At 37.2% G+C, this 23,943-nt stretch overlaps 1 long non-coding RNA gene across 1 annotated transcript in view; it reads left to right on the top strand.

Moving 5' to 3' along the window:
• Positions 1–1,908: 1,908 nt before the first annotated feature.
• The window catches only part of LOC309615230, a 68,177-nt gene continuing 46,142 nt past the window's right edge, over positions 1,909–23,943 (top strand). Inside the window, exon 1 of the long non-coding RNA XR_014236653.1 lies at positions 1,909–5,664. This is a non-coding gene — a long non-coding RNA (uncharacterized lncRNA). The remainder of the gene's footprint in view (positions 5,665–23,943) is intronic.

Raw genomic sequence — 23,943 nt, 5'->3', positions numbered from 1 at the left:
ATCACTGGAAGGCTTTAAGTTAGGAGGCTCAAAGTGAAATATTATTAGCAGCTTCTAAGAATCAGAAAGAACTCAGGTTCTTTTCATCTCATCATCTGTAGTTTGAACCTCTTCAAGTTGCCACTACTATTTGTGAATCATCATTGGAAAACACGTATTATAGAACAAATTGAGGGCAGAAGGGAAGCAGATAGACCTGACTCTAGTACTTTCTAGCCGTCTCAACCTTAAGCAAGTTCCTTAATCAACTGTAGACTCAGTTTTTATCATCTATATATTGGTGATACCTTCACTGAGGAATTGTTAAAATAATTAGAAAGAATAGGTTGGTTTTTCGGCCTGAGGTGACCCAACACTGGAGCCTACCTGGGCTCTTTAGTGGGGCTAATGGTGGATTCTGGAAGGGCTCACGCCAAGGAGTACTTCCCAGAATTTCTGCTGCCAGTGTCCTTGTCCTCACGGTGAGACACTGTCACCCCCTGCCTCTGCGGCAGACCCTCCAACACTAGCAGCTGTGTGGCTGACAGGGTCTTGGTGCTCTGGCCAGGTGTCAGACCTGTGCCTCTGAGGTGGGAGAGCCAAGTTCAGGACATTGGTCCACCAGAGACCTCCTGGCTCCACATAATATCAAATGGCAAAAGCTCTCCCAGAGATCTCCAGCTGCACTCAACAACCAGCAAGCTAGAATGCTGGACACCCTATGCCAAACAACTAGCAAGACAGGAACACAACCCCACCCATTAGCAGAGAGGCTGCTTAAAATCATAATAAGGTCACAGACACCCCAAAACACACCACCGGACGTGGTCCTGCCCACCAGAAAGACAAGATCCAGCCTCATCCACCAGAACACAGGCACTAGTCCCCTCGATCAGGAAGCCTACACAACCCACTGAACCAACCTTAGCCACTGGGAGCAGACACCAAAAACAATGGAAACTACGAACCTACAGCCTGCAAAAAGGAGACCCCAAACACAGTAAGTTAAGCAAAATGAGAAGACAGAGAAACACACAGCAGATGAAGGAGCAAGGTAAAAACCCACTAGATCAAAACAAATGAAGAGGAAATAGGCAGTCTACCTGAAAAAGAATTCAGAGTAATGATAGTAAAGATGATCCAAAATCTTGGAAACAGAATGGAGAAAATACAAGAAATGTTTAATAAGGAGCTAGAAGAACTAAAGAGCAAACAAACAATGATGAACAGCACAATAAATGAAATTAAAAATTCTCTAGAAGGAATCAATAGCAGAATAACTGAGACAGAAGAACGGATAAGTGACTGGGAAGATAAAATAATGGAAATAACTACTGCAGAGCAGAATAAAGAAAAAAGAATGAAAAGAATTGAGGACAGTCTCAGGGACCTCTGGGACAACATTAAACACACCAACATTCGAATTATAGGGGTCCCAGAAGAAGAGAAAAAGAAAGGGACTGAGAAAATATTTAAAGAGATTATAGTTGAAAACTTCCCTAATATGGGAAAGGAAACAGTTAATCAAGTCCAGGAAGCACAGAGAGTCCCATACAGGATAAATCCAAGGAGAAACATGCCAAAACACATATGAATCAAACTATCAAAAATTAAATACAAAGAAAAAATATTAAAAGCAGCAAGGGAAAAACAACCAATAACATACAAGGGAATCCCCATAAGGTTAACAGCTGATCTTTCAGCAGAAACTCTGCAAGACAGAAGGGAGTGGCAGGACATATTTAATGTGATGAAAGGGAAAAACCGACAGCAAGGGTCTCATTCAGATTTGACGGAGAAATTAAAACCTTTACAGACAAGCAAAAGCTAAGAGGATTCAGCACCACCAAGCCAACTTTACGACAAATGCTAAAGGAACTTCTCTAGGCAGGAAACACAAGAGAAGGAAAAGACCTACAGTAACAAACCCAAAACAACTAAGAAAATGGTAATAGGAACATACATATCGATAATTACCTTAAATGTAAATGGATTAAATGCTCCAACCAAAAGACATAGACTGGCTGAATGGATACAAAAACAAGACCCGTATATATACTGTCTACAAGACACCCACTTCAGACCTAGGGACACATACAGACTGAAAGTGAGGGGATGGAAAAAGATATTCCATGCAAATGGAAATCAAAAGAAAGCTGGAGTAGCAATTCTCATATCAGACAAAATAGACTTTAAAATAAAGACTATTACAAGAGACAAAGAAGGACACTATACAATGATCAAGGGATCAATCCAAGAAGAAGATATAACAATTGTAAATATTTATGCACCCAACATAGGAGCACCTCAGTACATAAGGCAAATGCTAACAGCCATAAAAGTGGAAATCGACAGTAACACAATCATAGTAGGGGACTTTAACACCCCACTTTCACCACTGGACAGATCATCTAAAATCAAAAGAAATAAGGAAACACAAGCTTTAAATGATACATTAAACAAGATGGACTTAATTGATATTTATAGAACATTACACCCAAAAACAACAGAATACACATTCTTCTCAAGTGCTTATGGAACATTCTCCAGGATAGATCATATCTTGGGTCACAAATCAAGCCCTGGTAATTTAAGAAATTGAAATCATATCAAGTATCTTTTCCGACCACAACGCTATGAGATTACATATGAATAACAGGAAAAAATCTGTAAAAAATACAAACACATGGAGGCTAAACAATACACTACTTAATAACCAAGAGATCATTGAAGAAATCAAAAAGGAAATCAAAAAATACCTAGAAACAAATGACAATGAAAACACGACGACCCAAAACCTGTGGGATGCAGCAAAAGCGGTTCTAAGAGGGAAGTTTATAGCAATACAATCCTACCTCAAGAAAAAAGAAACATCTCAAATAAACAACCTAACCTTACAACTAAAGCAATTAGAGAAGGAAGAACAAAAAAACCCCAAAGTTAGCAGAAGGAAAGAAATCATAAAGATCAGATCAGAAAAAAATGAAAAAGAAATGAAGGAAACAATAGCAAAGATCAATAATACTAAAAGCTGGTTCTTTGAGTAGAGAAGCAAAATTGATAAACCATTAGCCAGACTCATCAAGAAAGAAAGGGAGAAGACTCAGTCAACAGAATTAGAAATGAAAAAGAAGAAGTAACAACTGACACTGCAGAAATACGAAGGATCATGAGAGATTACTACAAGCAACTATATGCCAAAAAAATGGACAACCTGGAAGAAATGGACATATTCTTAGAAAAGCACAACCTTTGAAGACTGAACCAGGAAGAAATAGAAAATATAAACAGACCAATCACAAGCACTGAAATTGAGACTGTGATTAGAAATCTTCCAACAAACACAAGTCCAGGACCAGATGGCTTCACAGGTGAATTCTATCAAACATTTAGAGAAGAGGTAACACCTATCCTTCTCAAACTCTTCCAAAAGACAGCAGAAGGAGGAACATTCCCAAACTCACTCTACAAGGTGACCATCACCCTGATACCAAAACCAGACAAAGATGTCACAAGAAAGAAAACTACAGGCCAATATCACTGATGAACATAGATGCAAAACTCCTGAACAAAATACTAGCAAACTGACTCCAACAGCACATTAAAGGGATCATACACCATGATCAAGTGGGGTTTATCTCAGGAATGCAAGGATTCTTCAATATACACAAATCAATCAATGTGATACACTGTATTCACAAACTGAAGGATAAAAATCATATGATTATCTCAATAGATGCAGAAAAAGCTTTTGACAAAATTCAACACCCATTTATGATAAAACCCCTCCAGAAAGTAGGCATAGAGGGAACTTACCTCAACATAATAAAGGCCATATATGACAAACCCGCAGCCAACATCATTCTCAATAGTGAAAAACTGAAACCATTTCCACTAAGATCAGGAACAAGACAAGGTTGCCCACTCTCGCCACTATTATTCAACATACTTTTGGAAGTTTTAGCCACAGCAATCAGAGAAGAAAAAGAAATAAAAGGAATCCAAACTTGAAAAGAAGAAGTAAAGCTGTCACTGTTTGCAGATGACATGATACTATACATAGAGAATTCTAAAGACACTACCAGAAAACTACTAGAGCTAATCAATGAATTTGGTAAATTAGCAGCATACAAAATTAATGTACAGAAATCTCTTGTATTCCTATACACTAATGATGAAAAATCTGAAAGAGAAATTAAGGAAGCACTCCCATTTACCACTGCAACAAAAAGAATAAAATACCTAGGAATAAACCTACCTAGGGAGACAAAAGACCTGTATGCAGAAAACTATAAGACACTGATGAAAGAAATTAAAGATGATACAAACAGATGGAGAGATATACCATGTTCTTGGATTGGAAGAATCAATATTGTGAAAATGACTATACTACCCAAAGCAATCTACAGATTCAATGCAATCCCTATCAAACTACCCCTGGCATTTTTCACAGAACTAGAACAAAAAATTTCACAATTTGTATGGAAACACAAAAGACCCCGAATAGCCAAAGCAATCTTGAGAAAGAAAAACAGAACTGGAGGAATCAGGCTCCCTGACTTCAGACTATACTACAAAGCTACAGTAATCAAGACAGTATGGTACTGGCACAAAAACAGAAATATAGATCAATGGAACCGGATAGAAAGCCCAGAGATAAACCTACACACATATGGTCACCTTATCTTTGATAAAGGAGGCAAGAATATACAGTGGAGAAAAGACAGCCTCTTCAATAAGTGGTGCTGCGAAAACTGGACAGCTACATGTAAAAGAATGAAATTAGAACACTCCCTGACACCATACACAAAAATAAACTCAAAATGGATTAAACACCTAAATGTAAGGCCAGACACTATAAAACTCTTAGAGGAAAACATAGGCAGAACACTCTATGACATAAATCACAGCAAGATCCTTTTTGACCCACCTCCTAAAGAAATGGAAATAAAAACAAAAATAAACAAATGGGACCTAAGGAAACTTAAAAGCTTTTGCACAGCAAAGGAAACCATAAACAACACAAAAAAGACAACCCTCAGAATGGGAGAAAATATTTGCAAATGAAGCAACTGACAAAGGAGTAATCTCCAAAATTTACAAGCAGCTCATGCAGCTCAATATCAAAAACACAAACAACCCAATCCAAAAATGGGCAGAAGACATAAATAGACATTTCTCCAAAGAAGATATACAGATTGCCAACAAACACATGAAAGGATGCTCAACATCACTAATCATTAGAGAAATGCAAGTCAAAACTACAATGAGGTATCACCTCACACCAGTCAGAATGGCCATCATCAAAAAATCTACAAACAATAAATGCTGGAGAGGGTGTGGAGAAAAGGGAACCCTCTTCCACTGTTGGTGGGAATGTAAATTGATACAGCCACTATGGAGAACAGTATGGAGGTTCCTTAAAAAACTAAAAATAGAGCTACCATATGACCCAGCAATCCCACTACTGGGCATATACCCTGAGAAAACCATAATTCAAAAAGAGTCATGTACCACAATGTTCACTGCAGCTCTATTTACAATAGCCAGGACATGGAAGCAACCTAAGTGTCCACTGACAGCTGAATGGATAAAGAAGATGTGGCACATATATACAATGGAATATTACTCAGCCTTAAAAAGAAACGAAATTGAGTTATTTGTAGTGAGGCGGATGGACCTAGAGTCTGTCATACAGAGTGCAGTAAGTCAGAAAGAGAAAAACAAATACTGTATGTTAATACACATATATGGAATGTAAAAAAAAAAAAATGGCTATGAAGAATCTAGGGGCAGGACAGGAATAAAGACGCAGATGTAGAGAATGGACTTGAGGACACAGGGAGGGGAAAGGGTAAGCTGGGACGAAGTGAGAGAGTGGCATATATACACTACCAAATGCAAAATAGATAGCTAGTGGGAAGCAGCCGCATAGCACAGGGAGATCAGCTTGGTGCTTTGTGACCACCTAGAGGGTTGGGATAGGGAGTGTGGGAGGGAGATGTAAGAGGGAGGAGATATGCAGATATATGTATATGTATAGCTGATTCACTTTGTTATAAAGCAGAAACTAACATACCATTGTAAAGCAATTATACTCCAATAAAGATGTTAAAAAAAAAAGAATAGGTGTACAATGCCTGAGTTATAATAAATATTCATGAAATAGTAGATGTTAGTTTTGTTATTAGTTCAAGAAATAGCTTGCTGGTTAGAGAAACTAGATGGTGAGCTAATCTGCTCCCATTGGGCAACATGTTAAGAAATCATCTCTCAGAGTGGGTCATGTTTGTAGATTGTTAATCTTATCCATATTATATTTATTTTTCTGTTTTAGTTAGACCCTCTATCAGCCAGAATTCAGTCAGGAAAGCAAAGTGTCTATAGAGACCTGGAAGGGAGGTATTGGAGAACCAGAGAAATGATCATTAACCACTCAAGCACTGTTTGTTGCTTGCAGGGAAAGCCAAGATGCCATGCAGATCTGGCAACAGATGTGGGACCAGCACAAAGAGGAAGATGAGGTCAACAGAAACTGCAGCTGCTGGGGAAGTAGCTCCTGTTAAGTAACTACAGCCTTAGTAGGTTGAGGATGTGCTGGTTCCTGGGTCTGCCCATCGCCAGGCTTGAGGGTCATAACCTTCTGAGAGTAATGGCTTTTGGCTTTGCTTCCACCTTCCAAATTTCATACCAGCTCTCCCTTTAGCTAACTCTCCCTTAAAACAATATAAAGAAGGGGATTTTGGTACAAATTTATAATAACCAGCTCCAATTGCAGGAGTGGGAGTGGGCCAGATGTTCTCCTCCCTTCATAGTTTTTACTCATTTATACTGTTTCCTTTTGTCCCCAGTACAGTTTGAAAAATAGTGTCTAGATCATTGCTGAAGGAGTCTACTTTTTGAGAATGTATCTCATTTTTGCCTTAGTTTTAAAAAATAATTTAAATATAAACTAGGTTTATATATACATAATTAAGAGCAAACTAGACTATTTCTATACTACCCTGACATTTTAGCAGCTGAGTACCACTGATGGTGTTGGGAGAACCCAGTACTGTGCATCAGGGGATTTGGGCCCCTGTCCTATTTGTACCATATGCTTACCAGGCGAGCTGGTGAACCTTGGTTCTCTCCACATCCATAGTTGATGAGTGAAGGGATCATATATAAAAATTTATCAGTTTTCTACCTGAGAATAATATTCTTTGCAGCCTATGATGGAGATGTTTTAGAACCACTAAAACCTCATAGGGGTGCAGGATTTATTAGATACATTTATTTTTCAAATTAAGTATTCCAAAAGTATATTTATGCATTCAGGGGTAAAAAAGAGTACATGAAAATATACAAAATTCTAAAAGTATCTCTCTCCATTTGGGGGTTAAAAAAAGTATATAAAATATGCAACATTTAACATTTTATCTATAGTATAAATACGAATATGAATTTGAAGCTTTCCTCTTTAAGGTATATAGCCCACCCACAGGGGGCCACTGACCAGAAGTTTTCATTGCTCCTCCTACCTGCAGGAGGACTTGGAAATGTTCTTCCACTTGAGGAGATTATATCTCTCTACCTGACAAGTCCCTGTTTCATTGCCACCTGCCACATATAGCTGCCACCACCCCAGGCTTTCTGTGGTGCATTCCTGTCCACATCCTTGGGTACAGAATATGTCCTGGCCAACCCTGCTTTCTTCTTCCTCTCAGGAACACAAGGAGAAAACATTTTCTGATCTTTATGTGCTTCAGTCAAGAAAGGTCAGTTTTTCAGCATATCCTGAGAGGTAAAATGGAGTGCTAGAGATATATTCAGACATAACAGGGAAGGGATCTGGGATTTGAAAACACACACAACTTCTGTTTCAGGTCACTTAGAAAGATTTTTGCATTATAAGAGTTGATGGTGGACAGATGTGTCTCTACAATTCTGAGCTTTAAAAAAAAAACAACCTTGAAACATCTGATGAGAGATTAGGAAATCTACATCTATCATTATACAAATGAATTTGAGGGAGAATGTTTTTGTCTTTTTCTCATGGGTAAGAGACTGGATGAATGGGAAAGCACTTATTAAAAGCTTTGGAATAAAGGTGCTGCACACAACCCACATACTTCATCAGGCATTACAATGCAATACTGCAACTTTCTTTAAAATATAACTCTGCAATTGCCCATTCAGGACCACACTAGCTTAACTAAGACAATGAGTGATGCTTTTCCCCTGGTGCATCTTTAGGAGCATAAACGTAGGTTCAACTGAAAGATTAGTGTTTTGATTTTTTGGCTGGGTTTCCTCTCCATGGTTACTCAAATAAAGAGACAGAAAAGGCTTCTATACTTTGGTGCTTTACCCAAATCCAGAGAGGTGTATTGGGAGATATTGCACACAAGCAATTATTTCAGCACTAAATTCATAAAACTCAGTCACACAGAACCTGGATGGAAAGCAACAGTTTCTCATCCCAAATTTGTCACTGTTTCAGCCACAAGAGCTTGAATTTTACCTCTCAGCTTTTGTTCTCCCATCATTATATCTCTTATTCTATCTACTTTGCAAACTCTCTCATGTGAAGCCCTCATAAAGTGATGAATATGACAGTGCTGTAAAATCTGAGAAAAGCTATCCAAATACAAGACTCTATACACTATTATTTTTATTGGCTGTCTCTTACTGAGCAGTTTAGGGAACCAGTAGTGTTTCAAGAGATTAAGATCTCAACTTTGCATCTCAATGAAAAACAGCACTTCTAGGATTGCAAGGCCCTTCTTATAACATCTCTCCTGGGGGGTGGGGGGAATACCTTCTGCTTAATCATCAACATCACCACTCCCTCCACTGAGAGCGATATCTGATGATGAATTACTCTAGAAGCGATCTAGCCTCACCCCTTGCTAGGCTGGGGAAACCTAAGCTGGTCATAGCATTTGTCTTCAGATGCAATGAAAACAAAAATCAAGGTCCATAGGAACACTAACTTTGCCAGTATATATTTGGACGCTTTATTTTTACTCTTTCCCTATGCAAAGTTGCTCATCGTGTTTTACAACCCTCATCTTTCCCTTTCATTCTCTCTCTTATGTGGTAATGAATAACTATCATTTCCTCATCTGTACATTCATTTCACACATGTTTGGGACCAGTTCTTTGGTAAGGACTGAATTCGGTCTTGGTCCACACGATGAACACGGTTTCTGTCCTCACAAGTATTATAGTCTAGAGTTAGATAGAGGCAAGTATAAGTGTATTACAGGAAGAGGCAGAAGTACCCCAGCATATGTGCATACTTGAACCCAGGAAAGAGAATATTTGAGAAAAATTAATGCCCAACAACTGATCTCTGTTCCCCCCACTCCTAGGCTGAGAGCACCTAATCCAGTTTTAGGGGATTGACTTAGGCTTCTAAATTGAATCCTGAAAGGAAGAGTAGGATTTGGTGACTCCATCCTAATTTCCCTTGAATTATTATATCTATGATCTCATCTTCTCTTTTGACTGTATCCACTGTCTTTACTTGGCCATAAACAACTGGCATTCTAAGCCACCATTGTAACTGTAACTTTAAAAGATACTTTTTCAGTATCCACCAGATGTAAGCCTGAATTGAAATGGTTTAGTTGCATCTGGATTATTAGAGGGAAGAATTGATAATGTTGACGACAGAACTACTTAATAAAGCTCTACAATAAATTATTATAATATCACTTTGTTGCTTCTTTCTATTCTCAATAAAGCATTTCTGAATAACCCTTCTTAGGAGCCTCTAAGCCAGCACATTCCAACTGTACCCCACTATTGACTCTCAAGGGGTCCTTTGGAATGTCAGTTTGAACAACAACGTTAGTTTGAACTTCATTAAGAATACTTTAACTGTCTTAAGACATGTAATAAAAATGATACACATATTTTAACATACTGATATCAACTGCCACACTGATTTGTACAGATAAACTTATCTTTATGCAAACCTGAGAGGAATGTCTACCTGCTACCCTGCAAAACTCTTCAAAAGCTGTTGCCATTGCAACTACTTATATATGTGAATTAGGACTTGCTCAATTCTGTAGAAAGAAAACAAAATATATCAATAAATTGAATGCTGAAACTTATTTGACTGTCCTCTGTGACACTCATTTTCAGAATTTTTATTTATCAAAATGACCTTTTATTTTGAATGACTCTGTGATACATAACTGCTATCAATTTAAACCTACAAATAGAAAAATATGTTTTCATACACTGGTATTCTGTCATAGATTTTTGCTTTGGAAAAAGATCCCTTTGCTCAGTAGGTTTGAAAACTGTTGATCTAAGCTCTTGTCCTGCTTCATTTCTCATGCACAGTAATGACATCTTAGCAGGGTTTGAAGCTTCAACTTATAAATACAATTCAAATAAGAGTAAGCTGCTGTTGTTGAATCACATGGATTGATTTTACCTTCCAATGCTTCTCATAGGAGTAGCAATATTGTTGCTTTTAAGGGTGACATTGATGTCTGATGTTTGGCCCTTTGCCTTTACTTAAAAATTATTTGTATATATTTTTATAAATTTAAGAGTCTGTTATATCACATAATTACTCAAGGCAGTTGGTTTTTCCACATACAAGGTTTGGATTTTCCTTTCTTCTTTCTACCTTGTCACCTCCATGCTTTTTGTTTTTTTAACGTCTTTATTGGAGTATAATTGCTTTACAATGGTGTGTTAGTTTCTGCTTTATAACAAAGTGAATCAGCTATACATATACATATATCCCCATATCTCCTCCCTCTTGTGTCTCCCTCCCACTTTCCCTATCCCACTCCTCTAGGTGGTCACAAAGCACCGAGCTGATCCCCCCGTGCTATGTGGCTCCTTCCCACTTGCTATCTATTTTACATTTGGTAGTGTATATATGTCCATGCCACTCTCTCACTTCGTCCCAGCTTACCCTTCCCCCTCCCTGCATCCTCAAGTCTATTCTCTACATCTGCATCTTTATTCCTGTCCAGCCCTAGGTTCTTCAGAACCATTTTTTTTTTTCTAGATTCCATATATATGTGTTAGCATACGGTATTTGTTTTTCTCTTTCTGACTTACTTCACTCTGTATGACAGACTCTAGGTCAATCCACCTCACTACAAATAACTCAGTTTCATTTCTTTTTATGGCTGAGTAATATTCCATTGTATATATGTGCCACATCTTCTTTATCCGTTCATCTGTTGATGGGCACTTAGTCACCTCTATGCTTTTTTATTGTCATGGTTTAGTACTGCCTGGTATCCAGGTCTGTTGCTATAACATGAATTGACTCTTTCAGATACTAGTTTGACTCACTCTCATCAAAACCAAACCTATTCTGTGCACAACTCTTTCAGGGCTGATACTAATTTGGCTCTTTGATAATGGATAAGTACTTTCTTTTTTCATAAAAAAAAATTCGTTTTAACCTAAAGGTTAAAGTTCATGTGTTAATCTTGACTTTCATCGTCTGTGACTTCAAAGTCAAAGTCAACGACTGCCAACATAACTGATCAGGAGTAGGACACTCTGACAGTGTAGGCAGCCATATGGATAGTTCTTGGGTAGTTAGTGCCAAATTATCAAAATATATTTTAAAAATACTATTTGTTTCTTAATTCCCATACAGGTACAAGTCTAAAAAATTATGCTGTATCTCATTACTATTAATTGGGATCACTCCAATTTTGTCTAAAAAGCAGAGACAGATTTTTGGTAGTGATGAATGTCAATATTTATCAACAGAGATAACTATTATCACAGAGGAATCAGGGGTCAAACTTTATCTGAAAAGATGTTCTCCTGACACTCATCAATCATGAAGTTGCATTGGAACATTTTGTGAATTGTCTAATTATTGGACCATTTTAATTGTATGTATCCATACATTTTTCATTCTGTCCCTAAATGTTGTAATTTAAGAAGTTATTTCTAAAACTGCTATTTAAGCATGGCTGGGAATTGATGGTATATAAAATGTACTTTTCCCATCAGTAAACCACAGAACAAGATTTTCTTTCTCTGTTATCATACCGTCTTATCAGAAGAAAATATTTTTTGTTCAGTTCAGCTGTAGGCAATAAACATACAGATACCTATATCTACAATCTGATTGTTAACTCTGCTCCAGATCATATTGCCATAGACTTTGGAGGAGCGCTTCCTATTTTGTTAATGAAATTTTTCCAATCATCTGCGACAGGAATCTTCTCTATTTGATCCAAGTGGGAATTAATTAAAGACTCAAACTCCCTTTCTTCTGAAATTAGTGGAATTCAACTGGACTTCTAAGAGAGAAGTTCTGCAATAAACAAGATCCCAGCGAAACACAACATCTAAACAAGAACATTTAATTATGTTTGAGTGCTATTTCTTGAACTTAATTGATAAAGGATGTATATTTCTGTTGAACCCTAATAACATTCCAGCAACTAACTTTCCAAAGAACACACGCACTTTAGGAAACATTGGCAAAGTGTTCCTATACACACCTAGGCAATGGTCACTCAAGGAGTTGTCCAAGGCCCAAAGACAGGGGCAGAAAAAGCTAAAAGTTTTTCTACTGTAAGATAGTTGAATTATCCATTTATAATGAAGTAAAAAATGGTGTAAATAAAACTGTATTTAAGTACAAACTGAACATTCTTGGTATTTAAATAATCCTAAACACAATACTTTTGGTTTTCTATTTTGGGGTAGCCATGTTGAAATAGCCTACATTTATAACAAATTTAATGCAAACTCATTCTGATGATACTCCAGTGGTTTGAAAATTTTTAATCGCCTTCTTTTAAGAATACTATACTCCTAAAGAATAGCATAAAACAGGAGAGATGCTAGATTATTGTCTCCTATTGATCTATACTGTATTTTTTCCTGGCAGCATGAATATATTTAAATAATTGAAAAATTCAGGATTTACTTTAATTCACTTGGCACCAAAAACGTTTCTCAGTTTGTTGTAATGTGAAAGGAGACAGTAATACCAGTAGGCATTCTGTAATACTGTCAAATGCCCATGAATTGAAAAGAAAGCTGACTCAATGAGCTAGTTAAATAAAATGGACTAGTGTATACTTGGCAATTCTGAGTTGAGAAGATTTTGATGAATTATGAGGCTGCATACATATGTAAAACAGGACAAAGTATTTAAGAATCAAAAGAAAGTCTGCTTTCCTCCAATATGTTGTGTTTTACTCTAGCGATTCATACTTATAAATAAATACAAATATCTCACATGTTCCTAGCACACAGTAAGTACTTAATAAATATTAAATATTATTAACTTTATCCTCATTATTATCAGATACTTGTTGTACTTTTTGTAATAAAAGATGGAACCTGAATGACCGTGAAAGAAAAATTGAATTGGTAACTTTTTCACCTAAATGTTAAACTGATGGCACCTCGGCAGCTCTCCTGTGGATGCCACTTAACACAAATTAAATTAAAGGTATTGGGCACTGGACCTGTGCTTTAGGGAAGTAGGTACCATTAGTCTCCTCTGAGTTCTCTAAATCTTTCAGCCATGTTGCCTGGCGCTGACTTGTTGGTGTGCAAAATTTGTTCCCTCTGTGTGAAAAAGTTGCTCAGAATCCATGCGAATGTTCCACACTGATTACCCATGACATGCATCCTCTGCTCCCAGATTCATTCCATCATTTCACATGTGATGGCTTCATGTCAATGAACCTTAGTTTACCTTCAGTAAAGTAAGCTAGCAATCAATATTGACACCAAACGGTCTCACCATATAATGGCTACTGGTTACGAAAATCAATCAAAGGAACAGGGCCTTAGAAGGTACTCCCTGAGCGACAAGATGTTCTGACAGAGGATCTGTCAGTGCTTAACAATCCATCTCTGCCTCATTCAGGAAGTCTATCTCCCTGCTGAAGGTGTTACTGAAATATCAAGTGAAAAACCGTGCAAAGGAAAGATGACTCCTCCCAATAGTAAGAAGTTCAGAAACACAGGACCAGCCAGCTGTGGTGAAGTGACTGAAATGTGTGCTCTACCACTCTGTCTTATATAAGTGTTCCCCTCTGAAACCATTTTATAAATAAGAATAAAATTGCTATAGATTCTTCTAGAATATCTGAACCTAACTTTTTTGAAACAAGCCCCATGAAAGGAAATGGAAAAACAGCATTCCAATATCAATATATGAGCCCTAAGAGGACCATTCAAACATAAGAAATATTGTGTGGGAGAGTTAAATATCCTTATTTTTTTAATTAAAAACTGCTTGAATTCAGAAATAGATACTAAAAGAAGCAAGGTAGATTTAAAAATAAAAAGAGGCATTAGTCTTTATATTAAAAAAATAAAGCAAAAAAACCCAAATCAGGATTATTTTACTAGGTGCAATATTTTGTCATTTGCACTATTCTTTGTAACATAAAAAAGTTTAAAATAAGTTATTTTCTGGGCTTGTAATAAATTCTTCTGCAGTATGTTTAATATTTACTATAGACTACCCAGGAAAAAAAAATCTCACCAAGAGCTCAAGTCAGGATAAAAATGAGCTGCTTAAAGAAATTACCCCTGGGGAAGTATAAGAGGCAACTTAGTTTATAAGTGATGGGAAGACATGAGGTTTGGATGATTTTTTTTCACTGAGTGAAATAACTTTTTTACATATATTCTTGAAAATCTCCATGCAGCTTCTAGGAGAACTATTGCCCTTCTACTAAAGTAAGAACATACAGCAATGGCACACTTTTTTTTTTTTTTTTACTAAATACTGGCTCCCAAATTTCTTTGCTAGTGATACACAGAATACAAAAGGAATAGTTTGACAAGTTACAATCAGTTCAGTTGGGATACATTGTTTGAGTATGAGTCTGAAACTCCAAGAAGAGTCCTAGATATAGAATTAAGTTGATTTTTTTCATACAAAATTATCTAGCACAATATATTGATTAATCAATATAATGCCAATTTATAATAACACCAAGTTCTCATTATATGTGGGTCATTTCTTGAGCACTCTGAACTGTTACATTGACATACAGTACTTGCCCACTCCCATGCCAACGTTACACTAATTTTATTTTAAATGTCTTGTTATTGCATAAATAAGTCTCCACACCTTATCTCTACCACATCTTCTTCTTCCTCTTCAAAATTGTCTTGGCTGTTTTGGTTCTTTTTTTTTTTTTATACAGCAGGTTCTTCTTAGTCATCCATTTTATACACATCAGTATATACATGTCAATCCCAATCTTCCAATTCATCCCACCCCCCGCCGCTTCCCCCCTTGGTGTCCATACGTTTGTTCTCTACATCTGTGTCTCCATTTCTGCCCTGCAAACTGGTTCATCTGTACCATTTTTCTAGGTTCCACACATATGAATATACGATATTTGTTTTTCTCTTTCTGACTTACTTCACTCTGTATGATAGTCTCTAGATCCATCCACATCTCAACAAATGACCCAATTTCATTCCTTTTTATGGCTGAGTAATATTCCATTGTATATATGTACCACATCTTCTTTATCCACTCGTCTGTCGATGGGCATTTAGGTTGCTTCCATGAACTGGCTATTGTAAATACTGCTGCAATGAACACTGCTGTGCATGTGTCTTTTTGAATTATGGTTTTCTGTGGGTATATGCCCAGTAGTGGGATTGCTGGGTCATATGGTAGTTCTATTTTTTGTTTTTTAAGGAACATCCATACTGTTCTCCATAGTGGCTGTAGCAATTTACATTCCCACCAACAGTGCAAGAGGGTTCCCTTTTCTCCAGACCCTCTCCAGCATTTGTTGTTTGTAGATTTCCTGATGATGCCCATTCTAACTGGTGTGAGGGGATACCTCATTGTAGTTTTGATTTGCATTTCTCTAATAATTAGTGATGTGGAGCAGCTTTTCACGTGCTTCTTGGCCATCTGTACGTCTTCTTTGGAGAAATGTCTATTTAGGTCTTCTGGCCATTTTTGGATTGGGTTGTTTGTTTTTTTAATATTGAGCTGCATGAGTTGTTTATTTATTTTGGAGATTAATCCTTTGTCCAATGATTCGTTTGCAAATATTTTCTCCCATTCTGAGGGTTGTCTTTTCATCTTGTTTATGGTTTCCTTTGCTTGGCGAAAGCTTTGAAGTTTCCTTAGGTCCCATTTGTTTATTTTTGTTTTTACTTCCATTACTCTAGGAGGTGGATCAAAAAAGATCTTGCTGTGATTTATGTCCAAGAGTGTTCTTCCTATGTTTTCCTCTAAGAGTTTTATAGTGTCCAGTCTTACATTTAGGTCTCTAATCCATTTTGAGTTTATTTTTGTGTATGGTGTTAGGGAGTGTTCTAATTTCATTCTTTTACATGTAGCTGTCTAGTTTTCCCAGCACCACTTATTGAAGAGACTGTCTTTTCTCCATTGTATATCCTTGCCTCCTTTGCAATAGATTAGTTGACCATAGGTGCATGGGTTTATCTCTGGGCTTTCTATCTTGTTCCATTGATCTATGTTTCTGTTTTTGTGCCAGTACCATATTGTCTTAATTACTGTAGCTTTGTAGTATACTCTGAAGTCAGGGAGTCTGATTCCTCCAGCTCCGTTTTTTCCCTCAAGACTGCTTTGGGTATTTGGGGTCTTTTGTGTCTCCATACAAATTTTAATATTTTTTGTTCTAGTTCTGTGAAAAATGTCATTGGTAATTTGATAGGGATTGCACTGAATCTGTAGATTGCTTTGGGTAGTATAGTCATTTTCACAATATTGATTCTTCCAATCCAAGAACATGGTATATCTCTCCATCTGTTGGTATCATCTTTAATTTCTTTCATCAGTGTCTTATAGTTTTCTGCATACGGGTCTTTTGTCTCCCTAGGTAGGTTTGTTCCTTGGTATTTTATTCTTTTTGTTGCAATGGTAAATGGGAGTGTTTCCTTAATTTCTCTGTCAGATTTTTCATCATTAGTGTATAGAATGGCACACTCTTTTATTAAACTAGGTTTCACGCATTCTTTCCTACGTTGCCCCCACTCCATCACCATATCACAAAAATTTCTCAGTTAAAAGTCTCGTCGATGGACCTAGAGATTATCATACTAAGTGAAGTAAGCCAGACAAAGACAAATATCATATGATATCGCTTATATGTGGAATCAAAAGAAAAAAAAGACATAAATGAACTTATTTCCAAAACAGAGACTCACAGATTCAGAAAACAGACTAATGGTTACCAAAGGGGAAGTGGGGGGGGGGGAGGAATAAATTAGGAAGCTGGGGTTAACATATACATACTACTTTTGATGTATATATATAATAGATAACCAACCAGGACCTACTGTATAGCACAGGGAACTATACTCTCAATATTATGAAATAATCTATAAGGGGAAATACTCTGAAAAAGAATATATATGTATACACATATATATATAACTAAATCGCTGTGCGGTACACCTGAAACTTATACAATATTGTAAGTCACCTATTCTTCAATAAAAAAAAATTTTTTTTTAAGTCTTGTCTCTACCACATGTAAGGTTTATCAAGCAAGGAGATAACCATGAATATAAACATAGTTAACGTGCTAAGAGGCTAGAAGCATACAGGGTGAGATTTTCTAACGTTCTCAATAAAGCTATAGGTTAAATAAAAATCAGGATATATCACACTGAATCAAGTGGTCCTTTTGAAAAACACAACTGTAGCACCAGCGCCCTCCACCTAAATTTGACCTTATCTATTAATCCTCCTAATCTCTTTTTCTCATTTCTTCTTTAAGAGCAACTGTTAGAGCTGGTTTCCTCTTCACTTTGGATTTGAGCTGAAACAGGAAGCTGAGGGGTGCAGGAGGAGTCTGCCTCTGCTGTTTACTCCCCTTTTTTAATGAAGCCTTCAGAAACATCTTTCCTCTCCTGCGCTCTGGTTAAATACGTACTCGGGGCCAAAGCACCTGCTGACTGATTTCTCTAATTCACATGATAAGATTCGAAACAGTTCTGCAGGCTTCCTGCTTGCCCTTCAAGTCCTGCTGCAGGTTATTTGCTCTGCCTCTGTTTTCTCAGCATGCTTAATAGGACACGCACAGATGCTATCAACGGTCTTATTTAATCCTTTGCTGGTGCTGTGCAATTCCAAAAAAAAAAAAAGTATTGTACACAACTTGAAACCAAATTAAATTTGCCCTTCAGTTTGTAAAGGCCCTGAAGATTCTAAGGTGGAAAGTTGGAGCAAAATTGAGTGCCCCTACTTTTGTGTCATATATTACAAACTATTGGAAGGTAAGTTAAGGCTCTCTTTATCCTGGTCTTCACAGAGCTGGTGGGAGAAAATTCTATTTCTGATTCAGGATCCATTTTCTCCTTTCCTTCCCCCACCCCCCACCCCTCCCCTGACTTCTCCAAGCACTTCTGGAGAAGAGAGATGAATAGGAAATGCTGGTAGTCTGATCACTTTTGTGTGGACCCAAGGTCATTTTCTGAGTGTGAGCTGCTGTTGCTCGTTCCTCAGAGATGTGGCCAGTGAATTATAGAAAGGCTCTTTCTTCTTGCCAGGGAGATAGCTTCCTTGCACCATCTTCCCTGACAAAAATAGACACTTCTGGCTGATTCCAACTGCAGAAAAAAAAGTACCCATGAACACCTGTATATCCTTGCCCTAGATGTATGAACTAACATTTTACCAATGTGTACTCTCTCTCCCTCTCTTTCTTTCTCTCTTTCTCTCTCTCTCTGCCTTTCTCGTATACAAAATAAATATATTTACACACACACTTTTTTTTCTGAATTATTCGAAAAAGTTATAATCATTATGAATTTCATCCAAGAACACTTCGGCATGTATCACCTAAGAATGAGGACGTTCTTCTATAAAACCACATACTCTCACACTGAAATAATTTTAAGTAGACACAATAATATTATCTAATATACATATTCCATATTGAAATTTCCCCAACTGTCCCAATTTTTTTCTGATTCAGGATCTACCCAAGGATTAGGGACTGAATTTGATTGTCATGTCTTCTTCATCTCCTATCTATCATGCCATTGAAAATTTTGGCAAGTTGGCAGGTAAAACAAACAACTTACAATCTGTCCAGTCGCTTCCCTAAGATTAGGTTAAATATTTCTCCATGGATACTACACACATAATGTTGTGAATTTCCCAATACATCATTTTAGGAAGCACGTGTTGCCAGTGGACCCATTATCGATGATGCTAACTTTGATTACTTGGTTGAGGCCATGTCTACCAGATCTTTCCATTGTGAAAGAACCTTTCTTTCTCTCTTTCTAATCAGTAGGTAATCTGTGGGGTGATACTATGAGATCACATTAAGTGTTGTTTCCTAGTTACAACGTGTTTTTTGCCATGCATGTGTATTTTACCATTCATTAGTTATCTTTGCCTCAGTTAATTACTAAATTAAGATGGTTATTTTCCAATTTGGCCATTCCTCCTACATTCATAAGCTGGTATTCTTCTGTAATAATATTTCTTCCTTCTCCTTTTTCTTGAGTAACACTATGGGTGCAGAACTCTTTCTTTATTCAATAATTACAACATTGAATATATATGACTACATAAAAAGATGATTTTTATATATTAAAATGATCAATTCTGAAACCCACACCTGGATTCTTTTTTATTCTTTTAAAATCTGTGGTCACAACCAGTACAGAAGTCCTGAAATATTTATTCCATAGTTGTATAGTGGCAAGGTTTTCAAAAGAGACACAAAGAGAAATAAAGTCTTTGTTTCTTGGAACTCGATAAACTAATCAGATGGCCAGTTGGTTATGGGAATTTTCACTTATGGAGAAAACAGAACTAAGCATTGGATTTGGCAATTTGGACCATGACAGTTCTCTGCATTTACAGGAAAACAAAAGTCTTCCATATTAAGAAGCTGAGTTCTCTGGAAAGATAAAAATAAGAAACTGATTAACTGAAATGAAGACAGAAAAATATCCAAAGAACCAGCCAACACACTAATAAAAGAAACCCAGAAGCAATCAAATACATAATTTGACTTGTATAGGCTTATAAGAGTGCTGATGGTGAGCAGGGCATTTTTAATAAGAAAACCAGATGTGACATGCATGTGATCCAAGTCCTCCCTTTCTTTCCTGGCCTGCTGCAGTTGCATAGTTCAAAACCCAACTACCATATCAGGATGGCAGTCTTCCTCCTTACAATTTTAGGTAACTCTTGGAGAAGAGAAAATGCAAAAGGGGTAGCTTTTCTTAATTATAGAATTTAGATATTTTTCACAGAAAAGTTCAACTACTTTTAGAGTCCAAATAATTTCCGAAAAAGTTTCTCTCTTAAAAAGATTACAAAAATTCAAAAGGAACATCTTCAGTTATTATTTTTTGCCTCAACTTTCATTTGCCAGAAATTGTTCTATCATTTTCTCCCTGTGAAATAGTATCAATAATATGAACCATAAGTATACAAACTTGTTTTTAAAAGTAATAGAAAGAAAGAAAGAAAGAAAGAAAGAAAGAGAGAGAAAGGAAAGAAAGAAGGAAGAAAAGAAAAGATGGAAGAAAAGAAGAAAAAAAGAGAAAAAAAAACCCTTTCTATCTCAAGGTACCTACAAAATCAAGTTAAAGTGACAAAATCCAATGGTTTACTGGGTGGATGAGAGTCACTGCAGTGGAATGCAATGTGGATGTATTTCAGAGATAGAAACCTAGTTCCCTGGGGTATGTGATTGCTTCCACACTGGGGAAATGGTATAAACAGTTCATGAAATTTACAGAGAGGGAAGGAGACAAAGTAAGCAAGAGAGTTTAAATATGTAAAGGGCAGGCAGAGATGGAAGACAGCTAGAACAGTGAATGAGTAAAGTCTGGAGAACAAACTGAGATAAGAAGTTATGAAAGAAAAAATAGGTAAAGTGATTTTAAATCACTAAGAATTAAAAAGAAGAACAATTCAAGGCAACAATAACAAAAGAGATAATTTATTGGACCCATACCATAAGCCAACACTTCACATAGTTATCTCATTTAATCCTCCCAACAGTCCTGCAAAATAGATGTTATGATTCCCATTTTACAAACTGGGAAATGGAGATTCATAGAGATTCTCTTATTGGCCCAAGTTTCTAGCTGAGAAAGGTAAGACTCACGGAAAATACTTCCCTCACTGAGGGTCATTCCCCTGGTGAATGATGGAGTGGGGGGTCTGATTCCAGCACATCCCCTTGTCCAAGTTCAGCTGCATCAACTAAGTAGACATTATGGGTATGTGGCTGATTAGTGGGGTTCAATGTAGAGATAAGGCTAAGGAGGGAAATGGAATTTCACAGCGTCCACAGCCATACTACACAGAGGAGCTGGGATAGTAGCATTGCTACTTGCGTGCTTAGCTGGCTGGCTTCCTGAGAGAAAACAGGCAACTATGTCCAGAAATGAGGCCGCAAAACACAATCTGTAAAAATTGCTTAATATAGGATTATCACCTTATAAGTAGGTAAAATGATGCCATGTGATACAGTTAAAACTTAAGTAATACAAGTTGTGTGTGATCAGGTCCCCTTTGGAAAGATGCTGTGACACTGCCCAGGCTGATTACCAGTTCCTTTCCTGGGCTATAACTGCAATGTCCTTGTTAAAACAAATAGCAATGAATGTTTTGCATTCATTGTTTGTAGTGAATTAGGGTTTAGAATTGTTCTTTGCATTGGTCCCATTCCAGGAAGCAACTGACTCGTTTCATAATGAAACCATCCTAAAAGGATAAATCAGGGTGACCCACTTGGAGGCTTTCTAAAACAATGGCTACATCTGCATTTCTAAAAAGAAAAACAACTCGGAACATCCCAAATCAGAACCATGCCCAGAAACAAAAATATCCGCCTCGGAAAAGAGGGTGAGTCCTGGAAGACATTTTAGCAGCCTGTCATGTCAAGTTGATAATAATTGGTTTTAACTGGCGCTCCCACCAAAGCCATATCATTCATTACCTTGTCAGAATAAATCTACCTGCTGTGTCACAGGTTTGATTAAGAAGCCTTTACCTTTTTGTAGTTGCATCTTAATCTGAATTTGTGTACACTCCTTCATACAAAATGGACGCTTTTAGATTACATACTGCTGGGACTGGCATTCTTATTGTGAACAGTAGTCTTAAGGATCTTAGGCTGGCATCAGAATTGGTCTTTTTTTTTTTACCCTACAGAGATGTCTTCAAATTAATCCCAGGGGGTTTAGTATCATCAACCACAGGAGAGATCAGTTACCTTGAAAGGCTAGCACAGCAATTACTGCTTTGGTCATGCCCTGTTACTGTTACCCCAGATTTTCAAAAATTTAATTATTTTTTCCCCTTTGGCTTTTTAAGATTTCAGAAAGTGTCATAGCAAGGCTTCAGTATGCTTTGCTCCACATGGCAATGAAAGTGTTTACTGAGTTCGAGTTGTTTGTGCCCATAAAATGCAGTAGAGATCTGAACTCTGCCTCATTTCCAGAGCATGGCTACCAACTGGCCACTGCAGGAGCCCATGCGGTTGGAAACAAACACTAAAGTTACTTGGACTTGAAAGCTCCTGGAAAGTATTTTAACTACTCCCGAGGGTGGGCAGTTTGGCAGATAAGGCCACTGGTTAAGAGGCTCTCTGATGAAACTCTGTCTGCACTAAGAGGTGGGAAGAGAACTCACACTAAGTAGGGGGCACACCCTCTGCCAGGCACTGTCTAGAACAGTTATCAAAGACAGCTGCCACCTCCCGACACATGCCATGGGCCATGTGCTTTACAATCATTTAAGGTATTTCTACTACTATTTCTACAATGATTCCCGTTTTCCCAGTGAGGGAACTGAGGCTGAGAGGATTAGGTAAATTATCTAAAATGACAAACCTAGTAAGTTGGAAAAGGTATCAAATTTGGTTTTGTCTGAATGCAAATGTTCTGGGTCATATGCTAAGCTGCCACCTGACTGAGTCTTTTTTATGACCCTTCTGAACTTAAAAGGGAGTTGAGGGGTTAACGGTGAAGCTAATACAGAGAAGAGCCTTTGAAACAAAAGTGCAGCTGAACAGGGAGTTGTCCCAAGAGGGCCCTGTGTCACAAAAACCAACTTGGACATCTCCTGTAGATAATCAGTAATCACTGGCATGTTTGAAGCCAGCCTGATCAGATGCGGAATGGGGACTGGATCTGAGCATGAATGAACTGGGGATTTTGTGACCAGTTGGTCAAGCAGAAGGAGAGCCCCAGTTAAAAAGTGCTGGTGGGGGCAGCAGGTAGGGCAGAGTTGAGAAATGTTTGCTGTGAAATTGGATGGCAGTGCAGCACCTAAACTATGAACCCTGCCTTAACCTGCGAAGGTACTAGACAAATGTTCACATTAAAAAGAGAACCAGAAAAAAATCTGAAGTCTTTTAGTTTGAGATTTCCACAAAGATGCTGGTTCTTATATTTTGGATGGGAGTATCTTATTTTTTCAACAGATATCATAGGCCTGAAAGTTACTTTTCAAATTAGTGGGAACATTTTTAGAATAAAAGCTAACTATCTCCAAGCAGTCAACAAGAAGAGCATATTAATCTAATAAAGAATGACTGACCTATGGTTCCACCTTGAAGTAAATGAAAACAATTTGGGCAACCAAAGCTTTCATTCAAACAAAGTCGTGCTGCATTTAGGATTCATCATTCTTTAGACATCCCGTAAACTTTATCTCTCTCATTTTACAAGCACCATGATTGAGCACCAACATAGAGAATTTTTCTATATTGATTTGTTGACATATTGTGAAAGTTCCATATGAAAATGCTTTAGCATCACTCATCATAATAAATGTAGGGTTTATTAATGTAGAAAGACAGCCTTTTGGTTAAAACTGTAACATGTACCAATCATTTCAAGTTATGAAGTAACAGCCTAAAAAATTGAATAAACTTCAGACAAGCACACAAGTAGTTATTTCCCTAAGTAGAACATTCATTATTTTAAATTCAAAAATACTTATTGAGCACTTGTGATATG

Source organism: Balaenoptera borealis (assembly GCF_965194805.1).
Source record: "Balaenoptera borealis genome assembly, chromosome: 17".
Lineage (NCBI taxonomy): Eukaryota > Metazoa > Chordata > Mammalia > Artiodactyla > Balaenopteridae > Balaenoptera > Balaenoptera borealis.
This window is presented reverse-complemented; position numbering and strand designations above follow the sequence as displayed.